Raw genomic sequence first — 12,509 nt, forward strand, 5'->3', positions numbered from 1 at the left:
TATTATGTTTTAGACTGAGTCTCTTATAGAGACTCGTGTGCCACAGAGACTGGTGTGCCTGAACACTTTGTCCCCAGGTGATGCTGTTCTGGGAGGCATGAGTCCTGAGGGTGGGGCTTGAGCTCTACGGCCCAGGCGCCAGCTTCTGCCAGAGCTCTTTTAGGCCTGTTCTCACCATAGCAGTAGCTAAACAGGCCCGTTATGACCGCAGGGACACTGTTTGCCCTGCCATAATGGGCTATGCCCCCTGAACGGCGACATTATATCCAGAATAAATATTTCCTCTTAAATTGCTTCTTGGAAGTGCACTCAGTGGGAAAAGTGACTACCACAGTCTTCCTCAGTACCCCAGGCTGGCCTGGAACCACAAACCTCCATCAGCACCTAAATAGCAGGAACTGAGTTTTGGATAATCTCAGTGGTCACTGTCCTCCTGGTAGGTGTGGGAAACTCAGCAATGTCTCTCCAAAATGTCCATACCCAAACCCCTGAACTCTGTGACTGAGCCACCTTACATAGCAAAAAAAAGGACTTTCATTGAGGGTCTCCATATGGAGAGTTGTTCTGGGTGTGGTCAGACAGGAGCAGGAAAAGCACTATTGGGCTAAAGATGAAACAATGGCAACAGAGGCTGAAGTCATTTAGGAAAGGGTTTGCACATCAAGGAATAAAGAACAACTGCAATTTGTATGTTTACACATATAAGTAACAATTAGCAACTACAGAGAAGCCATGAATTTGTGAAGGAAGTGGGGGTTGGGGACATTAAAGGGTTGGAGTTGGAAAAGGGAAGCAGGAAAGGTTGTAAGTATATTTTAATTAAAATTTTTGTCTGTTTTTGAGACAGGGTTTTTCTTTGTAGCCTGGTTATCCTGGAACTTGCTCTGTAGACCGGGCTGGTCTCGAACTCAGTATCTGGGTGCCTCTGTCTCCCAAGTGCTGGGCTTAAAAACATGCATCACCACTGCTTGGCTTAATTAATTTTTAAATTTAAGATAAAAGGCAGAAAGGGGCAAGGAACAAAGCCATATGTGGTGATATACACTTAGAACAGTATTCAAGAGTCAGAGCCAAGACGATCTGAAATTGGAGGCTAGCCTCGAGTGGGAGGTGAAGGAGAAGGAGAAAGAGGGTAAGGAAAGAGGAAGAAGAAGATGATCAAAAAGAAAAAAAAATTAATAGGACGGTGGTCCGCGAGGCTCAAGCAGACAACGCGGCGGCGATGTCCGCGAGCCAGGAGAGCCAGGCGGCCTGGGCTGCGGCCTCCTCGCGGGTCCCTGGAAGCGGGTTAGAGGCCGGCGCGGGAGCAGAGGCGGAGGCCCCGGCGAGTCCTTCTGCCCCGCAGCCTGAGGCTGGAGGGCTCCACTGCCTGAGGATGGGAATTCTCTTCACCCGGATCTGGAGACAGTTCAATCATCAGGAGCACAAAGTTATTATTGGGCTGGACAACGCTGGGAAGACCACCATCCTTTACCAGTTTTCCATGAATGAAGTTGTACATACATCTCCTACAAGAGGAAGCAATGTGGAAGAGATCGTGGTTAATAATGTGGGACATTGGTGGCCAAGAATCCCTTCGTTCTTCCTGGAACACTTACTACACTAACACAGAGTTTGTAATAGTTGTGGACAGCACACAGAGAGAAAGAATTTCTGTAACCAGAGAAGAGCTCTACAAAATGCTAGCCCACAAGGACCTAAGAAAAGCTGGGCTGCTGATTTTTGCTAATAAACAAGATGTTAAAGTATGCATGACAGCAGCAGAAATCTCCCAGTTTTTGAAGCTCACTTCTATAAAAGACCACCAATGGCATATCTAAGAATGCTGTGTTCTTACTGGCAAGGGGTTATGCCAAGGACTTGAATGATGATGTTACCGCTGAAGATCACATGATCTCTTCTGACCCTTCTCATGGACTCTGTATAAACAAAGTGCTGGACTTCATCTAAAAGCTGCAAAAATGGTTTAGGTATATTTCTAATAAACTGACTTAAGAGTTTTCTATAAGAAGAAAATTAAGACCACTTATTTGAAAACAAAGATGAAATGTCACCACCTGGTTTGCTCTCATTCCTCCCAAGCCTGTGACTGGTATTTTCTCATGGTGAATCCTCTCAGGACATGGTAGAGCTCTGGCAAATATAAAGAGAGAGGAAGACATTTGAACTTTGGGGCTTTATTTCAGCGTGACTCTCCCACCCTGCCCCAAGTTGAATGTTCTCTTTTAATTACATTGAATCAAATACAAATCAGCACAGATACTGTTTCCAGTTTTAAAAAATGTAATATTATGGAAAGTGTTTTGCTTAAAGTTGAATGTGTACTGTGTATATACCTCAAGTTCAGATTAATGGCTTTGATTTGTGTTCTAAAGGAAAGCAAATGACACAGTTAATGATGACTTGTTACTCTCCAAATGTTACCAGGTGCCACCTTTGGTGTTAAGTGTCACTGTTTAGTTTACCCTCTGTTCTCTGTGTTGTCCTAAAAAGCCAGCCCCAACCCAGAACATTAAGCTGCTCCTTAAAAATGAACCGGGGGAAAGCTTGACATTATATAACTATTTTTGTTGCTCAGTAATACAGATGGAAATCCATAACGCAAGTGGGTAGAGAATCTGTTAGACTCCTGGCCGGCTGTGGCTGGGCAGAATTACACAGTAAACAGTTGTCCGACTTTCCCTTCTATTGGTCCTGACGCCAATTCAGCTACTAATCGGTCATTCATAAATCGTGATTAAAGTGATCAGGTAATTTTTAATTGAAAATCATGGTGTGAGATGTATCTACCCAAAGAGGTACCATCCTATAAGTAGTAGTGATTAATTTAACTGCAGCCTTTTTAGTTATTAAATTATATGATAAACAGTTAAAATGAATTTAAGAGTAAACATAAAGCATAGTTTTCAGTGAACATTAATAATTTCTCAATTTGCAGATTAGTGCCTGCAAAGGTATCTTCTTCCATTCCATAAAATGCCTTGTTTAATAGTTAACAAAGCAAATATTCTGGATGACTGCAAAAATTTGATTGAAATTTTGACGTATTACATTCTTTGTACTAGAATTTGACCTAAAGCACCTTTTATATTTGTTAACCTTTTAAAAATTTAGTTAAAAATTTAAGTATTTCTGTCATAATTATAAGCAAAATTATTTTGTCTTTTAACATATTATTCTTGGTGACTCTATAATCCTTTTGTGCTCTGAAAATTTGAAGGCTAATCCACACTGTCAAGATTTAGGATATTCAAGAAAAGATTTAACTAGTTTTAGTATCAGACTTTAAAATTTCCTAAAGAATTTGGTAAGAAATAGAAGTCCACATTATAAGCATTGAGGAAACTTTGAAGAATCTTTAAGTAAATGTAAGCCCCTTAATGACTGAACATGTCGGCTCTGTGTCTGAGATCTGTGCTGTACAGCTCCCCCTTCAGCAGGTCACGTGTCCCCGCCTGCTCGGAGGGTCGGCCCCCAATCATAGGCTTTGCAGTGCTAAGTCCTGTTCGTGTGTTCTCACACTTGTTCAAATCATGATGAGAATTGTTCTCCTGGGTATTAAAACCCCCCTTAAAGTCTCAAATCTACTTTGTAGTTTTGTCAAAGACAAATAGTCTGTAAAGCCCCCACCTACCCCAGATCTGCAGCTGTCCAGTTTTTAATTTGAATGGTTGTCTGCACAGCTGCTTGCGTCATTGCTACGGCAGCTCAGCACACAGCACATCCTCCTGCTGCAAGGCGTTGGCTAAGATTTACTCCATTGTTAAAGTTGGCTTAGTGTGGTCAGTTATTGCTTGGTTTTTTTTTTTTGTTTTGTTTTGTTTTGTTTTGTTTTTTGGTTTTTAACTCTTTTAGACTAAGTCTCAAAAATAATATCATACCTGTGTACTTGTACATAAAAAATGAAATTATTACCGAGTAAAAAGATTTAATATGTGAAACTATCAAAACTGTCACTAGCAGTATTAGTTAGGTCTAAATATGGCGGAGCACCCCTGATATCACGCCGACAGTTTACATGTCATAGGGCAGAACTCAGCAAGTGCTGTGGTTTCAGGTGTTAATATGCAAACAAACATCTCATTTAACCTCACTGTGCTCAGCTTTGGAAAGAACAAACATTTATACCTCTGTACATGTGGATAGATTTACGTGCCCTGTTTTGATACTAATTTTGAAAGTTGTTTATCTTCTCTTGATATCTTGGTAAAACTGGCCATAAGATAAAACATTTGAATATATTTGATTTTGTCATAACATTTATAAAGTGTGTTTTCCATTAAAAAAAAAAGGAATTCATAAAGAAAATAAAAGCATGGAGAAAAACATGTACATAGAGGACAGTGTGAACTCTAGGCATCTCCCTCTCTTCCTCTGCCAGGGTCTCTCACTGAACCTGGAGCTTTCTGCTTCAGCCAGGCTGCCTAGCCAGCAACCTCCAAGGTCTGACTGCTTTCATCCCAGATGTTGGGGTTATGGGCACACTGCCACATCCAGCCTTTTATGTGGGTGCTGGGAATCTGAACTCAGGACCCCAGGCTTGCATAGCAAATCTTTCTCACTGAAACCTCTCAAATCCTATACTTTTCATACAACTGTCAGCACAGCCAGTTCGCATAAGCATCGTCACAAACTACGAGCAAACATATGATGGCTGTTCCGCTAGGCAATAGGAACAGTCAGGCTGTCTCTATAGAATCTTATGGAGTCGGCATTGTGCATATGTGTTTGTGTCTCTATTCCCACAGCTAGAGAAATGATGACAGATCAAAGCAGTGATACCACGGAAATCCAACTTGGTAACCAGTAAGTATTTTGGGGTTACTTAAAGGAGCAGAGACTATACAAGTGCATTTGCATCACTAAAAGCCCTGGGTGAAGATGTACTAAAAATGGTACCTTGGGGCTCTCTGCAGACCTTGCCATCAGCTTGATGGATCCAGAAGTCTCTTTTACACAGTTGTGTTTATCTGAGTCTCTACAGCAGTGCTTACTGCCTTATAACCTAGAGTAGGGGGAGGTCTTGTGTATCTGCCACGTTTTGGGGAAGTGCTGAGACTTGTGAGCTTTCAGCATCTGAACAGCATCCCTTTGGAACTTCCCAAATCTCAGTGAGCTTCCTCCCAGGATGGAATTCCCAGAGGGAATTAATACACAACAAAATGGCTCATTGTTGGCCAAAAAGGCAAGGGTATAAGCTATTTAACACTTAAATCAACTCCTGATCATGAAGCTAGAAAAAGGTGGGGAGAATTAATAAAGTATCCATAGTTTGAAACTAAATTTTATTTTATTATGTAAATTACTAAAGACACCTTGTGATTTTTTTCTCTTGGATTGAAAAATTTTTACATAATAAATTCCAGGTTTGAACAAACAGGTTGCTGGGTACACATATTAATTTTCATGAGTTGTACCTAAAGATGAACTTGTACTTAGAGAAAGCCAGAAACTTGCAATGACCTCCAGGCCTCCTGTGATCAGTTTTGCATCATATGGCCAGGAAGTGAAGAACAGCATACTGGTCCCACTTTTTTATTTGTAAGTGCAACACCATAGCCTCACCCTGTAAGGCTGAGCCAAGCTTTGTGAACACATGAATGAGGATCTTGTAGATAGATATTGGGATCACTGGCTGGAGAGTTCTTGAACCTGCAATGGCTTGACTTGCCAACTTTCAGTTTTAAGATGCTGCAAAAGCCATATGCACTGGGGAGAAGCTGTCTTTTTCTGATGACTATGTACTAATGCTTGTGTGCCCATTTAACTATTCCCTTCTTCAATCTTAGGACACCATTCAATAGACTGCACTTTATTATAAAACAGGCTTTGCGTTATATGATAGTGCCAAACCCTAGCAGTGAGGGTTCTGCGCCTGTTTAAGGCAAGCGTGCCATGCGATGATGCTCAGGATGTTAAATTTATTAAACACAATTTTACTTACAATATCATCATCTTAACCCCTCTGAAACTCAAGGAGTATCTATGCTGCTATAGAAAGCAACCATAGGTCCCTGCAAAAGCAACAAAATAACAAAATAAACACCCAACACATACACACACACACACACACACACACACACACACACACACACACGGAGGAGGGAAGAAGAGAGAGGCAGACAGACAGACACATTCACAGACAGATACACACAAACACACAGATAATGACAGACACAGACAGGAACATACAGACATACACAAACAGAAAAATAGACACAGACATGCAGATACACGGAGAGAGACAGACCGACAAAGACAGACACCCACCCAGATCCCCACCCCACCTTCTAGGTTACCTGTGAGACAGCATAGTATTGGTCTTTCTCTATTATGAGCTCTTGGCCCACCTCTCTTGCTTTTATCCATTTTTTTGGCTCCCTAAAAGTAACACTTCAGGCAAAATGGGATAATGGGCAGGAATGTTTAAGTGGGGAGAGGGACAGGACGTTAGAGTAGAAAAGGGAGTGTATGTGGGAGGGTAACACTAAGGGTGTTTGAACAGGCCACCAGATGGTCTTGAACTCACAGACCTCCCAGTGCTGTGATTAGTCTGGAGAGATGGCTCAGTGGTTAGGAACACTTGTTTCTCTTGCAGAGAACTCAGGTTCGATTCCCAGCACCCACATGGTAGCTCACAACTTTCTGAAACTCTAGCCCCAAGGGATTTGAAACACTGTTGTGAACTGTATGCATGTACATGGTACACATGCATACATTCACGCAAAGCAGGAATACACTTAAAATAATAAAGCAAATACATTTAGAAAATTAAATGAGATGTGTCACCAAGCTTGGCGATCTGTCTCCCAACTTTTTATTTCTTATGAAAGAGTTTAATAGGAGCTACCTTACATAAAGGATGATGTTTTTCCCCGAAGCTACAGGTTGCCAAATCCAGAGCTCAGTGCCAATTATGAAATACCCCCACTCGAGCTGTTGGTCAGGGGTGTCTCAGAGACCCCCAGATCCTTGATCTTGTTGCTCAACAGAACTTGATGAGTAGACCCTATTGTGACACACTTTTGTCATGGAACATGGGAGAAGGACGTTGGAGATTAAAGGTAATATCAGACTACCTTCTAAATCTGTATCTGAGAATTAGCGCAGCTCTCAGACCTTGACAGAGAAGTGTGTGTTGTGGACAGCGGTTAGTGCAGGGACTCACAGCCGACTAAAGTGTTGAGGATAAGTGTCATGAGTACTCAGCCACAAATGACACATCGGTGTCATCCTACGTCCCTGAAAGCTCAGGACACAACCTGGAAGAGGGACGAGCAACTTATATGAGTGAGAGGTCAGGGAGAACCAGGCCAAAACACAGTCCTCTGGACATAAACTGGTAACAGCCATGGCTGTCTGCACAAGACCTGTGCAGGACCTGCAGAGGATCAAGCGGGTCAACGTTCCAGCACGGAGGGGACTCATGAGTGGCCCTCCCAGCTGAGGAGATATTGACAACTGATTTCTGGGAGAGGAAAAGTCAGTTTTCTGTAAGTGTGTGGCCCCTGGTAGGTGGACATAGGAGTTAAGAGGAGAATTGGGAATATAAACAGGATCAAAAGGTATACATATATACAATTTTCAAATACTTAATAAGATACATTTAAAAGTATCCAGTCTATATTAATGTGATATATAAAAATGTATATGTATAATGTATATATTTACATACATATATGTATTTAAACCTATCTTCTGAGTATGAGAAAAAATATGCATTACTTGTCTGAGACTGGCTCATTTTAACACCAGCCTCAGTCCTATTTCATTCCAGATGACATGCTCTTGTTCTTTTCTTCTGAACAAAACTACGAACGCCACATTATCTCCTTTAATGAACAGCTAGGCAGATACATGTATGCCAAGTGTGGCTTGGTAACTACAACAGGCTCAGCAGGGTTCAAGAGCTGTTTTTTTTTTTTTTCTCAAGGGAGAGAGTGAATTTTCCTCAGAAGTCCAGACAGCTCAGTCTCAGTTATTCCTGTAGGGGCAGAATTCCCAAGTTATGCCCTTAGCTGCCGCTTTCTCTGTGGTGTGGACTTGGGCAGAAGCTGGCAGCTCTGACTAGGTCAGGCTGTACAGGACATGCTTAGCCCGTTTAGTTGTATGGAATGGAAGTGGTTCCTCAGTTTCCTGTGTGCAGGGTCTGACACTTTAGATTCCAGGTCTTGGGTGGGTGAAGCTCCCGTCCCCTTTTCTTCTCTCTGTTTGGTATTCTTGTGTCTATACATGTTTGTGAGTGAGGGCACACTTATGTATGCAAGTGCACACGTTTGAATGGAGGCCAAAGCCTGATCAGCTGTCTTCCCTGATTGCTTTACGTTATATGTGGAGGCAAGATCTCTTACTGAACCTGGAGCTCACTAATATGGCAAGACTATCTAGCCAGCTTGCTCTACAGATTTTTTTCCTCCAACTCCCAAGGGCTGGAATCATAGGCTGACCACTGAGGTCTCCCCGAATTCATGAACTCTGGAGAGCGGATCTCTGGTCTTCATACTTAAATAAAAAGCACTTTAAGCCACCCATTAAGCCATCTCCCTAGCCTTCAGCTTTGTTCTCTTGCTAAGGCTTTTAGGAAAGAAAAGAAAACCCCTTTGACCTTCTAGGACCCTTTCCTCATCTGAGGACATTTGACCTTCTAGGACCCTTTCCTCATCTGAGGACATTTGACCTTCTAGGACCCTTTCCTCATCTGAGGACATTTGACCTTCTAGGACCCTTTCCTCATCTGAGAACATTTGACCTTCTAGGACCCTTTCCTCATCTGAGAACATCTCAACTGTTGCAGAGATTCATGCCAGCTCCTGCTTTCTGTGGTCTTGCAAAATCCTGTTCACTTCCTCCTCTCCAGGACCCTGCCTTCCTTGCCAACAAATCCTGGGGTCCTGGGCTGGGTGACTACATATGCTCCATTCCCAGGACTAAAGGCATTTCCTGGAATGTGGGGTTTCTGCTGTGAACAGTGGAAAGTCCCAGGTAAACAAAGACAGGCTGCTCCTCCCAGCTCTTAGAAAAACAGGTTTGAGGTCAAAGTCTTGTCCACATCTTCAGTATCAAAATAGTACAGAAACAGCATTTTTTTTCTTAAGAGGAAGGATTAAATTTTGTCTATAGCATTTGTGACTATATGAGTGTTTGCATGTATGTGGTCATATGTTGTGCATTTGGTATCTGTACTTAAGAATGTGGATGTTTGCATATGTGTATGGAGGCCAGAGGTCAAAAACTCAATTCTGGGAGTCTTTCAAGCTCTCTCCACCTTGATTTTCTGAGACAGGGCTGATCGCTGAACCTGTAGCTCATTGATTGACAGACTGGCCAACGAGCTTCATGATCTGCCTGTATGCACTCCCTCTTTCATAGCACTGGGATTATCAGCAAGGGCCACCATGCTGTGCTTGCACATGGGTGTACGGCCACCATGCTGTGCTTGCACATGGGTGTACGGCCAATACTCAGGCCCTCACACCTGTGGTACAGCACATTACTGGCTGTAGCATTTTTCAGAGAGGCCTGTCTCTGCCTCCCCAGTGCTGTGATTACAAATGTATGACATTGTGCCAAACCCACCCCCCTTTAAGTTGGGTTCTGAAGTAGAGCACATGTTCTGCCCTCAAGAAAAACAGTTTACTATCCTCCCATCCCAAACTGTGTCCTTAGCACTTAAAATATGATAGGATCATTTCCATGCAAGTATTTCCAAGTTCTTCTTCACTGTGTTGCTGCAGTTTGACACTGCCTGAGCTTGGCTTCTTCAGACGTACAATCCACTGTATCTGTCTTCAGACACACCAGAAGGGGGCATCAGATCTCATTACAGATGGTTGTGAGTCATCGTGTGGTTGCTGGGATTTGAACTCAGGACTTTGAGATTGCAAAGTTTCTGTAAGGCTGAGGACACTGTCAAGAAAAGATCGTTACCAATCCCACATCTGATAGAGGTCTAATATCCAATATATACAAAGAACTCAAAAAGACTCCAGAGAATCAAACAATCCTATTAAAAAATGGGATACAGAGCTAAACAAAGAATTCTCAATAGAGGAATATTGAATGGCTGAGAAGCATTTAAGAAAATGCTCGACATCCTTAGTCATCAGGGAAATGCAAATCAAAACAACCCTGAGTTCCACCTCACACCAGTCAGAATGGCTAAAATCAAAAACTCAGATGACAGCAGATGCTGGTGAGGATGTGGAGAAAGAGGAACACTCCTGCACTGTTGGTGGGGTTGTAAGCTGGTACAACCACTCTGGAAATCAGTCTGGCAGTTCCTCAGAAAATTGGACATAGTACTACCTGAAGACCCAGTTATTCCACTTCTGGGCATATACCCCAAAGATGCTCCAACATACAATAAGGACACATGCACCACCATGTTCATAGCAGCCCTATTTATAATAGCCAGAAGCTGGAAAGAACCCAGATGTCCTTCAGTAGATGAATGGATACAAAAATTGTGGTATATTTACACAATAGAGTACTACTTAGCTATTAGAAACAATGACTTTATGAAATTCCTAGGAAAATGGATGTATCTAGAGAATATTATCCTGAGTGAGGTAATCCAGTCACAAAAGAACAGACATAATATGCAGTCACTGATAATTGGATACTAGCCCAAGAAAGCTCTGAATAACCCAGAAACGACTCACAGGCCATATGAAGCTGAAGAAAAAAAGGCCAAAAAGTGGAAGCCTCAGTCCTTCTTAGAAAAACAACAACAACAACTGTATAGCACCTATTCAGAGTGGGGTACACTTAGACCTTAAATCATTAATAACTCAAGAGCTAAGAAGATAGCCTTGTGGCGATTTTTTGCTATTTAAAAAATCATTATGTTTAATCTATACACACCAAGAAAACTTTGACTATTTCCATGTTACATTTTGTTTTACATGTGCTTTATGCTTATGGTAACTAGGAAGATTTTAATGCATACTATCAAACCTTTAAAAAAAATCAAGTACTGGAAAAATATATTCATATAGCTTAAGGTCAAAATGTTTTTAAAAATCTGTACATGTATCTCTTTTTTTTAATAAAAAAAAGTTGTAAGGAAAAAAATTAGTACAATCCACTCAAAATGTGTGGGAAAGTGACTTATTAGGGGAGAGTTCACAAGAGAAAGTGGAAGGATCACGGTGTTCCCATCTGTTGGTACCTCCACACTATTCTTCCATAGAAGATAAAAACAAGACAAAACACAAAACAAGCAATAACAGAAGAGTCTGGGTGCAGCTGAAAGCAACTCCAGGTTTGCAAATGTGGTGGTAGATTACACCTCTCTCCAGTAAGGGGCTGGAATCCAGAAAGACTGGGCAAGGCTATATAGTGTCAAGTTCCCTCGGAGAGAAGTGATCTCAACCCCATAGGGAAACTCTGGAGAAAACATGAGCTACATGTGCTGCACCACAGAAGTCAGCGTTGGTGCCTCAGCTCCTATGAGTCATTTGTCAAGAGGCTGATTGATGGGCTGTCCCTGGCACACCACTTTGTGCTTTGGCAAAGTAGAACTTTACAATGTGAGGATGGTGCTTTGACTTGGCTTGAAAGAAAACACAAAAATGGTGGGTGTGAAAATGTCCCAAGGGTGGACTTGCTCTTCCTAAGAGGTCAACAGTAGCTGACAGGGTCTCCACCGACCTCTCTGGTTTGCTGAGCCAGGCTGCACGCTCTCAGTTCTATGTTCCTAAGTGCCTCACTTACATCCATTGCTACACTGAGGGCAAAGGATCACAGATCCAACTCAGTGATCCTTGGGCTTAGATCACAATGAGGATCAGCATTTCTATCCTGATGCAGTCATATCTTCTGCCTCTTCCATTTTTTCATCTTCAGGCCAGCTGGCTGGGACATAGCTTCGCTCTATGAGCTAGCCCCAGGACCCCATAACTGCCTCCTGGAAGACAGGAGTCACCTCTTTCCCCATGCTTTTTAATTCTTGTTTCTTTTTCACCTATAATCTTTACTGATGTGGAGGATTCAGCTTAGATGAAATGCCACCCTCTGCCCCTTTGCATGCCCTTACCTTCCATCTGTAATGTTCACCAGCAAAAGGAAGAATGCTAATCTGGATGGGGCGAAGCTCTGAGACCCCAAGCTGAGATGCTTGTTTTCTGAGTCTTTCTGTTCCTAGCTTTGTTTTCACTGTGCAACGGCTTCTGATTTGAATCTGTTTCAGTTCTAACCAAACGCATTCTTAGGTCCACCTCTCCACTCAGCTTCCACACCACAGTTGAAACAACAACACAAACACAAGACACTGGCTTACAGCCAGCACAGGGCTGGGGCTGCTGAGACATACCTGGGAACCCTGAGTTTGCCAACAGTCAATATGGGCTCACTCTAGACATGGGCCATGAAGAAACAGTGGGGGATCTAAAAAGCAGTGAGTTTCTGACCATGTAAAAGGTCAGGAGTTGAGTACCATGGACTCTGAATTATGACAAACATAAATTTATGAACCACGATGGATCCTATCTAGACCTGTGAACTAAATA

General features: G+C 42.3%; 1 pseudogene across 1 annotated transcript; it reads left to right on the forward strand.

The window, feature by feature from the left end:
- The first annotated feature begins 1,375 nt into the window (after nucleotides 1-1,375).
- LOC308418606 (ADP-ribosylation factor-like protein 5A) lies at nucleotides 1,376-1,868 on the forward strand (annotated as a pseudogene). The gene has a single exon. The product of its transcript is annotated as an ADP-ribosylation factor-like protein 5A (transcript).
- The last annotated feature ends 10,641 nt before the right edge of the window (nucleotides 1,869-12,509 follow it).

The sequence above is a fragment of the Micromys minutus genome, assembly GCF_963924665.1.
Source record: "Micromys minutus genome assembly, chromosome: 3".
In the NCBI taxonomy this organism is placed as follows: domain Eukaryota; kingdom Metazoa; phylum Chordata; class Mammalia; order Rodentia; family Muridae; genus Micromys; species Micromys minutus.